This window comes from Tachypleus tridentatus, chromosome 7 (genome assembly GCF_004210375.1).
Source record: "Tachypleus tridentatus isolate NWPU-2018 chromosome 7, ASM421037v1, whole genome shotgun sequence".
Taxonomy (NCBI): domain Eukaryota; kingdom Metazoa; phylum Arthropoda; class Merostomata; order Xiphosura; family Limulidae; genus Tachypleus; species Tachypleus tridentatus.
In genome coordinates, this window is record NC_134831.1 from 27,461,782 (window position 1) to 27,474,731 (window position 12,950).

Sequence of the window (12,950 nt, forward strand, 5' to 3'; positions counted from 1 at the left end):
AATTCTTTGAGTTTCTTGATAATCATTTACTTTATTTATGATTGAAGAAGCATGAAAAACATACTTGGTTCATACCCAAGCAAGAAATTTTCCTAGGTTATAAATGAAAACTTTGTATGTCAAAAAGACTTGTTTGTTTGTTGAATTTGGCACAAAATTGTGCGAGGTCTATCTGTGCTAACTGTCTCTAATTTAGCTGTGTAATACTAGAAGGAAGGCAACTAGTCATCAACACCAACCTCCAACTCTTGAGCTACTATTTTACAAACAAATAGTAGGATTGACCGTCCATTATAACCCTCATGGCTGAAATTGTGAGCATGTTTAGTTAGAGGGGATTCGAACCCGTAACCCTCAGATTTTGAGTCAAGCGCCCTGACCTCGAGCACTCTGTTGTGTTCACCGAGGGGAATTGAGTCTCTGAATTTAGCAATGTGAAGCCGAAGATTTGCTGTTTTCCAACAAGGGAAAGAAACAATAGGATGTGAGAAGAAATCAGGTTGGTGGGTTTTAGGAGACCATAAATTTGAAAAGTATGGTTATATGAAGGACGTAATATTGACACAAACAATTATATAGTTGAGACGTTTTTCAAACTTTAAAATAAATGGTGTTAATTCCTTTTTATCTCGTAGGAGTTACGTTAGTTTCAATATTTTAGGCATGGAATAAATTATCTAAAAGTTATACATCTTTGGCTGGTATACTTATCCGTTCCGTGATAACAACAGCGCTAACTTTGTCTAAAACTATACATTAGTCATTTTAAAGAGTTTTGATGTTTTGTATTTTTTGAAGAAAGGTTTAATTTCAGCAGTCTAAGTTTGTATAGAAAGTGCAAAATTTGTGAACCAGAAGCTTTAAACAACAGTTAAAATTTGATTATTTTTTGAAACTGGAGGAAAATACAGAGAGACAAATTAGGGTCATGTAAGAGTTCTTTGTTTATATAACGAAAGATCTTGATTATTTGTACCTTCTTGAATGATCTCACAATAACTATAACACAGATTGTTTTTTTTTAATTTGAAAAGACATGAGAAGAGACGGATTTATGTGATGAATAAAATGTTCCTGAATAACTATTTGTTTTTTAGGTCTTCTAATCCTATCTGAAATTCCAGTGTAGGGAGAGTTCTGAGTGTAGTAGTGTAACTAAAACATTTATTGAAAAGCTGAATTTCATCAATGGATGATTAATGAAAGTAAGGTCAAAATCGTCTTATTTTTTTATGATATAGTGGAAGAAAAGTAAGCCTATTCACTTGAAAATATGGATTTTTCTTTGTGTGTGTGTGTGTTTTGTCTTTCATATTCCCTAGAATGTCTATCAATTTTTTTTTCTTGTGGATGATTATATTTTTATTAATAAATCGGAAAATTACTTCATAATCTTTGCAGTCAAAATACTTTATAGATTTTTTTGCAACCTGATCTGATGATGCGAGGTAAACCTGGTGTAACGTTGTGAACAAAATAAACAAGAGTTTTATATGTACAGCCGATTAATGTTTATTATATAATCGTTTCTGATTCTAATAGTAATTTTTGTTATTGTTTTTTTCTCAAACGAAAAATATTATTTTGTCCATGAAATATGTTCTTCCATAATGGAAGTGTTTAGTCTTTGTATTCACTATATTTAAAGACTACAATAGTTTAGTTAACTTTACTGAGAAAACAAAACAGCATTATCTCACCGATTGATGTAAATTAAATTCTGTAGTTGCTATTGTTCTCTTGCACAAGACACTGTTAGATAGAAGACTTTGGTTGGTTCTGTGGCAGAACTCTAGGTTTAGGAGTTTGTGAATCTGGGTACCATCACAAAATATTCCCTTTACCTTAAGCTGTAAAAGCGTTATAAGAGTAATAATCAATTTGTTAGTGCAGATGGTAAGCCTTAATAATTGGATATTGGTTTTATCCCTTTGGAAGAAACGATGGCATCTTAGTTGTTTAGTCAGTTTGTGGAGGAGATCTAATGCATTTTAGAATCGTTTATACACATCAACCTCGTCGTGTGGTTGCATCAGATGCAAGTGCTTTCAAACTAATTTTAAAATATGTGAAGTGTAATTGCTGTATAGCACATTTGCCATTACCGAGATATGAATGAACCAAGGACAGACGAAATGTATCTATCATTGGATTGATAAGTTCTCATTGCATGGACATGCTATAATTGATACCTTTCTTTATATACATACTTTCTTAAACGACGATGGATCCATCCTCGTTTCTTCTTCCACGTTAGGGAATGATAATTAACAGTTTTTGCCCTCTTGAATGGGACTTTTGGAAAGCACGTCATTAAAAGTGAAATTTCGTCAGTCCATGTAGTCAGGTTAACGTATTTACCACCATGTTCATGAAAAGGATTCCCAGACGCACATTTGTGCGAAACTATTCGCTGAGTATAACTCATTGTAATTGTCCGCTAACAATATTTCAGCGTGAGACTCATAAAACATTCAGCAAGCAATGTGACGAAATATTACTGGCGTCACAATTACGAAGATTTGTCAGATTCATTGGATAAAATGATTTCTAACGCATAACCATGTATAATACGTGTAGGGTACACTTAAGTGTAGACTTATTCACTGATTATCATTTGTATGTTGTGCAATAATACCACACAATAAAAGGTTTCATCATTTCGAATATTACAGAACATGGCCTTGAAACTTTAGCATAGTTATTTTTATCAGTATACCTTAGAGTAGTACTATATAGTTAAGGCAATTTCTAGAGTGAATTTTTTTGTGGCTTTCAATTGTATGTGTGTTCCCCGCTAGTACAGCAGTAAGTCTACGGATTTGCAACGTTAAAATCAGGAGTTCGATTCCCCTCGATGAACTCAGCAGATAGTTCGATGTAGCTTTTCTATAAGAAGAAACACACACACACAACTGTATGTGAAATTACAATCTTATAAACTCTTATCCTTTGTGAAATTTTTGTGTCGAGATTTGAGAAAGCTATAAAGGTAAAAATGTCGGTTGATGTAGTTCAAATAACGAACTATACAAATGTTTAATATATATATATTAAATGTATATATATATTGCAGAATAAACAAACTAGATTTCAGAAAATAAGGAAAAGGAACATTCGTGATATACTGGTTGGTAGTTTATTGTACAATACATTATTTATTATTTTTACTGTCATTATATTTTGCAGGTGATACGACTTATTTAACTTTATAGTCTAAGGCAGGTATTTTGTAGATATTATTGCAAGTAAAGGAAGCAGTATAATAATACACTGTACTGTAGGTAACCTGTATTCTAGAAGATTTCACGTCCAGCCATATCTCTATGTCAGATTTAGAGGTGTAACTTTTATCTTTCTACCTTTCCCGTATAATCACGAGCTCTTGATTACTCATGAAGAGGAATGAAATGAAATTTGATTATATGACAAACACTCGCATGCCTCATGATTAAATTAAATTTAAATTAGGGATATCTCATCCCTTAGCGCACAGACCATTAATTGGAAGTGGAAATAAAACGAGAAGTACATTTCACAACCGATATCCTGTTGAAAGTTCAAACACTCTGTGATGACATTTACTGGGATCTTTTTGCTGTGAAAATAAAACTCTTGTGACTTCGAGATTCCATGTGTACCCCAGACAGCGAATGTAAAGAAATTAATTCAGTGTGATAAACATCGACACAATATGTTTAGATATTGCGTGTCCCTTCTTCTTTTGTGCTTTGTCATTGCCATACTAATTTCTATACTGTTAAGCTATTTAAACGATTCTTCCCAAACATGATAAAATTACAGAAAAGTGAAGTACATCAATATCAATCGAGTGTTATGTTTGTTGTTAAGTACAAAGCTATGCTATGAGCTACCGATGTTTTGCCCACTAGGAATATTAACATTCACTGTTTAGCTCGAAAGCCTACAGACTTATTGCTGAGTAATTGAGTAGGTTTTTTGTTAATAATACTATATAATGTTTTGTCTGTACTGTATCCACTATGGGTATTAAAACTGTATTTTAGCTGTACGAGCCCTCAGATTTACCATTGAACTACAGAGTGGAAGTGAGAATCGCATACCTATCAAGATTAAATTTCAAACTGTAAGATTCGATATCATATCATATTAGTATTTAATATAAAAGTTTCATCACCATTAAAGTAACATTATGTAGTAATTTTGATCTTCAAGAGTTGTAAATAATCCCTTTTAAAAATATTTAAATTAGTTAAGTTATAGTTTAAACCGCAATTTTCATAATAAGTAACAAACACATCATTTGAAATAACGTTGATCAGGTATTATTGAGTCAAAGACAATAACAATAATGCTCTGTAAAAATTTTCAAGGAGTGAAACTCTCAATGCAATTTACTTGTCTTTAAGCTTAACGAAATGCATGTTTCTTATAGCGAAGCCACATCAGGATATCTGCTGTGTCTACAGAAGGGAATTAAATCCCCTGATTTTAGCATTGTAAATCCGTAGACTTACCATTTTGCCAGCGGGGATTTAACGACATAAGAAGGAGAATTAATTATATATGTAAAAACGGCTAGGATGGGTAGAGAAAGCACTATGTAGAGGAGCGAACTATGTTTCGACCTTTTTCGGTCATCGTCAGGTTCACAATGAAAGAAAGAGTTAACTAACCGATAGCTGACCATATGTTTGAAACGTTGTTCGCTCCTCTACATAGTGCTTTCTCTACTCATACCAGCCGTTTTTACATATATAATTTTCTCTACAAGTGGGTATTCTCGTCATCCAGGAGAATTAATGTTTCAAAAGAAAGTTTTCTACTGTTATTTTTATGTGTAATAAAGACATGAATAGTGTTTAATTTATTGTTTATGTTGATGTTTTTTTTTAATATATGAAGTCCAAAACTAGACTTGTAGCCTAATATTCACACAAATTACATCACACAGACATATATATAACCAGAATATGTAAATGTTTTATAGTGTGTTATGTGACGTGATATAATTTCACGAATATACTAAATAATTATAATTTATTCTGTATTTTTTAAAACATTATTTGAAACTTATTGAAAGAGCATCAAAATTCTCCAGTGTTTCTGTCCATAGTAATCTACTTTTCCATCACGTGCTCAATAATCTTCTGATTTAACAAACAAGTATAACCGGAGATGTCTGTTGATTGATGTCATCAAGTGTTTGTTGTTTAATACATGCTTAAACCAACATATGAATAAAGTAAAATATTCTGGAAAGACGTGAATTTGAGATTAGCAGTTTAATATTACTTGAGACTACCTTTCCAACGAGACTATTTCGAAAAGAAATTGTTCTTGATTTCTTTTATTTTTAATGAACAACAGGAAACACTTTTTCTGTAAATTCTAGTTTTACTTGTAAACCATAAAGAAATTTTTTATTACTACAACGGTGATTTTGCAGACGCTTTTCAGTGTACGTTCAGTCAATCAGCCTGCAAAAATTCCCACAAAGTAGCAAATTGACAACATATGGTTTACATGTGTACTGCGAATGTTCTGAATGATTCACGCAATAGTTTTGATGTCGATATGTTAAGCGAAAGCAGTAATAGAATACATATTTAATCAATATATTCGCAATAAACTTTAATTAGTGTTGTTTTTATCACTAGTAGTTGTTTAGGCTTATGTTATATGTTTATTATACCGAACAATCTGACCTAATTAATAATGTTAAAAACAGGACAAGCGCTATGAGGGTATTTGGGTGAACCTTGAAACCCCAAATTCCTTATTGGCTCACTCACTTTCTTTCTCCCTAGCGGTTTAAAAAGTTTTATTATCAATTTTTAAAAAATCGTAAGATTTGTTTAAATCACTGAGGAGAGTCAAGAAAAAATCCATTTCCATTTCTCTCTTCTTCCCAACTGGAGAGAATCCGAACCTGGTTGAGAATTTAACTGATAGACTAAACAAACAACAACTTGAGTCACGGTTATAACCAATAATATTTTATTTAGATATTTAAAAGTTGTAAGTATGGACGACATTTTGTATGATTCTAAATTATGAAGTTAGTTAGTGTGAAAAGTACATAATAGCTGACGAAAATGGCATCGTTGACCCATTCAACTTGTGTAAGAATAATGATTCTAAACCAGTTGATTCATTTAGCGAGATGACGTGGCAGATCTGGAGTTAAGCTTGAAAAACGACTTATTAAAGGCTTTAAGAAAAAATAAATAAAGAGAAAAACAATATATTAATGCTTTAGGGATTCACACTTCATCTGCTACATACTGTTGGTTAGATAACTTTTTGACAATACAGCTGTTTCTGATGCGACAATAAATACTGGCTTTGTCTTCTATTTAATTAATCAAGGATAACTATTTTATAAATTGTAGCATACATGGAATTGAAGTTCATTTTATTAAGCACTTAGAATTTGGTCATTACAATCGAAGTGAAGATATAAATTATCTGAATCTGGATACATTTTTAGAGATGACCCTTTAATAACATATTAACAAGTCACGTGGAGCTAGAATGCCAATTATTGTTAATCATCTCCTCTTTAAACTTGCATTCTCTGAAGTAAGTGGATTTTTCCATTGGGAATCTTTGTTTACCCTCAATGAGCTATGCATACTCTTCTGCGGACAGGACTTCATTCACAGGCGGGAGAAAATTTATTTTCCTAAAGCGCTTGCAGAAAAGTTGAAACACAGCCAAGTCTAAAATAGCAGCTGTGCATATGTATATATACTAAAAGGTACATGTTTTGGTTCTACTTAGTAAGGTTATTAAATAATCTCGCAGTACGCTGAAAATTTACGTCCATACTAAGATATATATACGAATACATAGAGCAATGATGTCTGGACGTGTATTTTATACTATGCTGCTTATTTGGCCTGATTTGATCACGCAGTTATAACTTAAGCACATTAATGTTACAAGACTAGACCCATCCAATATTTGCATATTTGTTTCTACAACCCCGTATAGGTTATGTTAGTGATTTACTTAATTTTAGAGGGAATGTGAACGTATAAGTCTCTTATCCTTAGTTAGTGACAGTTATGTTTGTTTTAGACCTGCATGAAACATTTAAACAGAAACATAGCATTAAATTTAATATGCGATGACCATACGTAAGCGCAATGCTTCATGCAACGTAAAAAAAGTAGGAAACTAGATAAAGCCCCATTGGATAAGAAGTTCTGATATAAACAGAACATACTGTAAATTATAAGTATTATCAAAGACGAGAAAAACAAATATAAACTTTCTTTACGTTTGTTTCGCTTTTTCGTTTCTTGGTTTCAGACGCTTCCTGCTTTATTATAGGCACATTTTTACATTTTATTCGAAGAACAAAGGATTATTATCCATGGTTCTATACAAGTGCCAATAAGGCTATTGAGCCAAAGATGCAGTACCTGTTACTTACTGGCACAAACAACCAGTCTTGAGTTCTTTCTATCTTTGCAAACATGGTTCTCTGTTCTAGAGTCGCGTTCACGTCTGTAACTAATTTTATGTTCCCACCACGCCCAATCTTACTGTCTTTTTCTTCCTCTTTGTGTACGGCTGTAGCATAAAGTTTGTGTATTTTAAAACTAGGCTTTCTGAGAAATTTGAACCCGACTTGCTTTGGCAGCAGGCCAACATTCACACACGAGCGGTAACTGCAAAATCCACTCAAAAGTACACTTATGAACGCCCGTAAAGAAAAATCTATAACACTCGTTTCGGAGGATTTATTATTGAATAAAGTATGATTGATTTTGTAATAGGTTATGGTTAATTATTGTTGTACTGTGCAGTAAGGAAACACACACACACACACCAATGTAACAAGAAAATGTGTTTTTTTTTGTTTTTTGGAATTTCACACAAAGCTACTCGAGGGCTATCTGTGCTAGCCGTCCCTAATTTAGCAGTGTAAGACTAGAGGGAAGGCAGCTAGTCATCACCACCCACCGCCAAACTCTTGGGCTACTCTTTTACCAACGAAAAGTGGGATTGACCGTCACATTATAACGCTCCCACGGCTGAGAGGGCGAGCATGTTTGGCGCGAGTCGGGCGCGAACCCGCGACCCTCAGATTACGAAGCGCACGCCTTAACGCGCAAGGCCAACAAGAAAATGTAACTTGAAAGATATAATTGTAACATTCAAGAAAACTTATAGTTATTAGCTTATCGTAGATAGTAAAATCTTTCACATTTACCAAAACTTGCTCTGTGAGTGCTTCCTAAAGTGTGTACCACGAAAGAATCTCAGGAATGGCGCTGAATTTTTATAATTATTAAGTAATTTTTTATATACTTATGTAAATTTATTATCAATTTAATAAATTCTTAACATTTTGAGTTTTGATTTATTTTCTCTTTGATACATGGTATAACAATAATATCTGTATGTCTTAATCAAAAAAGTACCGCTAGGCCTGCCATACATTTTTTATTATTTATTTATTATTTACATTTGTTATTATTATTTATTTAGTTATTTACATTTGTCGCAAAATCTTTATGCCGCGAGTTATGGTTTCATTTGTTTATCGTCTTTTCTCTTTCATTAAATGCATCTTAAAATAACAAGAGGCTGAACTATGAAAATAAACAACCTATTTTTATGTTATGAGCAACTAAACATTTCCATATACTTTAAATGAATTTTCTTGTTATTTTTACATACGAACTGTTGTTGGCCCGGCATGGCCAGGTGGGTTAAGGCGTTCGACTCGTAATCTTAGGGTCGCGGGTTCGAATCCCGGTCGCACCAAACATGCTCGCCCTTTCAGCCTTGGGACGTTATAATGTGACAGTCAATCCCACTATTCGTTGGTAAAAAGAGTAGCCCAAGAGTTGGCGGTGGGTGGTGATGACTAGCTGCCTTCCCTCTTGTCTTACACTGCTAAATTAGGGACGGCTAGCACAGATAGCCCTCGAGTACCTTTGTGCAAAATTCAAACACAAACAAAATACGAACTGTTATTGTTATAGAAATTATAACTGCATAATGAAAGAGAAAGCCTAAAGAGCGTTCAATTGTACAAGACTATACTTATCTATTACTGATTAAATTTTATCCGTAATATAATTTGAGAAAATGTTTATCTGGCTGTCGGAGTTGCGCTTATCTGAACCAATTTTTTTATTCAGTCGTTAAAAATATATGTCCTTGAAGGTACAAATATTGAAAATGGTGTTTACAATAAAGTTATGAGAACAACTTTCCAATACCAGTTTCAGGTTCTTTATTTTTAGCTCCTGGCTTGAAATACTACATCTCTGTAAATTTTGTTGAATTTAAATACTTTGTATTATACCTTTATCATTGCTCCTAAAGCTAGCTTTATGAGATTGTTATCTTAGAAATGTGAGAAAGAGCTGTTACAAATTTAAGAATTTATGAGTGACAGCAAAGAAGATTATGTCCATACTACATTCATCATAACTGGTGCTATAAAAATTTTCACTCAGTACTCGGGCTTATCAACACCACTGGGATACGACAGACAAATTAAGTGACCAGGTAGTATTTGTATCATCAGTTCCATAAACAACAACTATAACTGTGATTATTATAAATGTTATGTTATTTAGAAATAGCATGTTTTATATACTAATATGCAAGATTTTTTATAGTAGGTAGTTGTGACTTGTTAGCGATACATTTCAGCAATGAACAAACAGCATATAGCCCACTTGTTTAAAAAGAATATATTTAAAGGAATCAAACGGATATTTAAATGTTTGTTACACAGTTAAACACCACATTTGTATCCAGAACTTTAAATAATAGTAGTGTCTACATAGACTATTCAGTTACTTTATAGCACAATTGACAAGAAGAATTATTCTTCTATGATATGTTCTTAGAATACAAGCGGTTACACTGTTAAACACAACAGTTGTATCCACAAATTTGAATAATTGTCTCTTTTCGTAAAAGTATACAGTAGTAGGCTCAGCTACTTTAGAACACAATTGATAACACAAATTATTTCTCAAATTCTCTGTTATTACACAACAATCTGTGACAACTTTATTTCAAAGGTTGTCATGACTGAATTGTTTTAATATATTGTTTCAAAACAAGTGGACTTATGCTGTTTGTTTTCTGTTTACATTTATCGTCAACAAATCACATACTTTACTGTAAATATTAATGCCAACATACATAAAACTTGGCATTGATGAGTGACTGTCACCATGGATGGTGCTACTAGAAGAAAAAGAATAAAGACAACTTGTCAGATTCACCACAAGAATGAATTAATACCACTTTGGTTAAACATTGCATAGCTTATGGTCAGCTCATGTTAGCAAATGGGCAAACCGTGCCAGTGGTGATTGAAGCATGTGACAGACATCGAGATGTACCAACAAACCGCAATATGCCAGTAAATGAAAGCTATGTCGGGGACAAGAAACTGAAAGTCCAATGAGACACTGGGTGCAGCAGTACAACAGTGAGAACCATTCTAGTATACGATATCCAGATGATGGCCAGATAATGATCAGTGGAGCAGTAAGAAGGCTTTTCATAACAAAAATACAGGTGGACGTTCCATACTACGTGGTAAACCTTGAGGCCATGTGTATGACGGCGCCTCTCTATAAATTGGTGATTGGCAATATATCAAGCAATAAAAGATTGGAGGAAACAGAAAAACAAAAAGAGACTGATGGTGAGTATGCAGTCACCACAGAAGTTCAAGAAACGAAGAGCAAGCAAAACATCAAGCCTCTTCAAATCTTGTAGGGTGACATTCCGAGTGTAAGTCTATGAGAACTGAAGAAAGCACAGAAGAGAGACCCTTTACTGTAGAAATGCTGGAATAGTACCTGTAAGAAAGTCGAGCACATGACGAAGGTGAAAGGAGTTTACAGAATAAACGACCAGAAAGGAATGCTCTACCAGGTCTATCAAAGTAGTTTTACTGAGGACGTAAATAAGATCGGAGTACCAGCAGGATATCAAACTGAAGTAATGAAGCAAGCTCACCAGTCAACTGTAGGAGAACATCCAGGAGCAAAGAAGACGGCAGACGGAATTGCCAGTAACTTTTATTGACTGGGATAATTGGAGATTGAAACAATGAAAAAACTTAGAAGTTTCTAGTAGCATGAAGCAATAACACAACAAGCGCCTACTCATAACAATTCAATTACACAACGTATGATTTGCACACGTTCACATAAACAAGCCTGTAATAATTTATCTCTGGTAAAAATAGCTAAATGTAAAATTAACACGAAACTCAAGCCGTCTAGATCACGAAACGCACATGACTTTTAAACAGGCATGTATAATTTACTTCAAGTTAGGATTACAATAAGAAAACACAATATCATTTATTTAATTTAAGAATACTTATTTATTATTATTATTTTTGCTTAGCTAAACTTTATTAATCATTTACAGTAACTGGCTTAATATTTTAAATATCAAAAGTTAATTCTGTGTAGAATTATAGCAAGTATCTAAGATATTGGCTTGACTATATTGTGGTAGTATGCTGAAAACATGTACCTCGCACTACTTGCATGATCTAATGATTCAATGTTTAATTGTTTTATGATTTGATGATCACTATTTAGGAAGTATATTGTTAATTTAACATCGTCATTAAATAAAAATGTCTAATATGCTAAATCTCTTAATAGTCTGAATTGTTTCACTTATTTTTAGCTTGTTAATAAAATTCAGCTAATAAAACTTACATTTAGATACAAAAATACAATTTTAAAGTGAAAAAAAATAGAATCTTCTCACATGCCATCAGGCCTGTTGTCCAACCAGATCAAATCAGTGATCACCAAGACCTATCAGTCTGTCTTGAAAATATATATATATATTATATATATAGAGAGAGATACTAGAAAGTACTCATTGAATCCTATTCTGAGTTAATACAGATAAGTCCATTACCCAGTCAATACAGAGGAAGCGAGGATCGCAAGAAATAGGGCTCTTGACCTCTACAGGCAAAAAGTTTACGAAGCCCTTGACATGAAATGGAGAGAACTATATAGCCAATTTTACTAGTACTTCAATATTGTGCTTCCACTAACTTTTGGCTGACACAAGGGCCAAAACAGCGATTTCAGACCTTTACAGTGAAAAAGGTATCCAAAACCATATAGATGAAGGCAAGGCCTATATGCACGGACACATCAAGTAACGTAACCAAGATTACATGCAGCAGATACTCAAACTATATTAATCACAATGTGGCTTAGAACTTCACAGATAAAACCTTTTTTAACGTGGACAAGATACACAAAACCATAAATACATCTGAAGCTGGAGCTAAAGGAGATGGCATATAAATCTTCATCATCAAAAAGTTTACAAAAACTAACACTTTGAACTTTGCATTGCTGCACCAGTGCAGCTGAGCGACAGGTAAGATCCCTGAAATATAAGCTGATGAAGAGCCCGATTAAAAGCGAAAACTAGTGTATCTACATTTCCAGGCCAACCGCACTAAAAAAAAAAATATTAAAATACAAGAATTAGAAAATATATGCGTTTTCTTATCAATAATGATTCAACATTAAAAAAATAATCTGAATACACACGCGGCCCTACTTGTTTATGATATGGCGAGATTTATTACAGTAAAAACGTTACTAAGACATATACGCAATATGAGATGATTTTTTAAACAGAACATCATTGAGTAACTAGAATGCACGTGACACAAAAAAAAACCGACGAAATCTGTCTTGCACGCGAGAACTACTTCGCGTCTTCGAAAATGTGTTTGTCAGTAGTGGATACAGGGGTGTGGATCCTGGGGCTTGAACTCCATCGTTGATTGTGTTTGGTCCACGTTGGAACATACCTAAATACCAATAAAGAATTTAAGCAAGATTGTGAAGCTCAAAATGGGCATACACTTTCAGAATAGACAAACTTTAAATTAAAACTACTTAATAGCTAAGACCAAAGCC

At 33.4% G+C, this 12,950-nt stretch overlaps 1 protein-coding gene and 1 long non-coding RNA gene across 2 annotated transcripts in view; one reads left to right on the forward strand and one right to left on the reverse strand.

Moving 5' to 3' along the window:
- LOC143255349 (protein spaetzle 5-like) overlaps positions 1–12,950 on the forward strand; it is a 201,022-nt gene that overhangs the window by 74,153 nt on the left and 113,919 nt on the right. The window lies entirely within an intron of this gene.
- Positions 9,227–12,950, reverse strand: part of LOC143255350 (uncharacterized) — a 46,185-nt gene continuing 42,461 nt past the window's right edge. The window contains exon 2 of the long non-coding RNA XR_013030570.1: positions 9,227–12,841. This is a non-coding gene — a long non-coding RNA (uncharacterized LOC143255350). The remainder of the gene's footprint in view (positions 12,842–12,950) is intronic.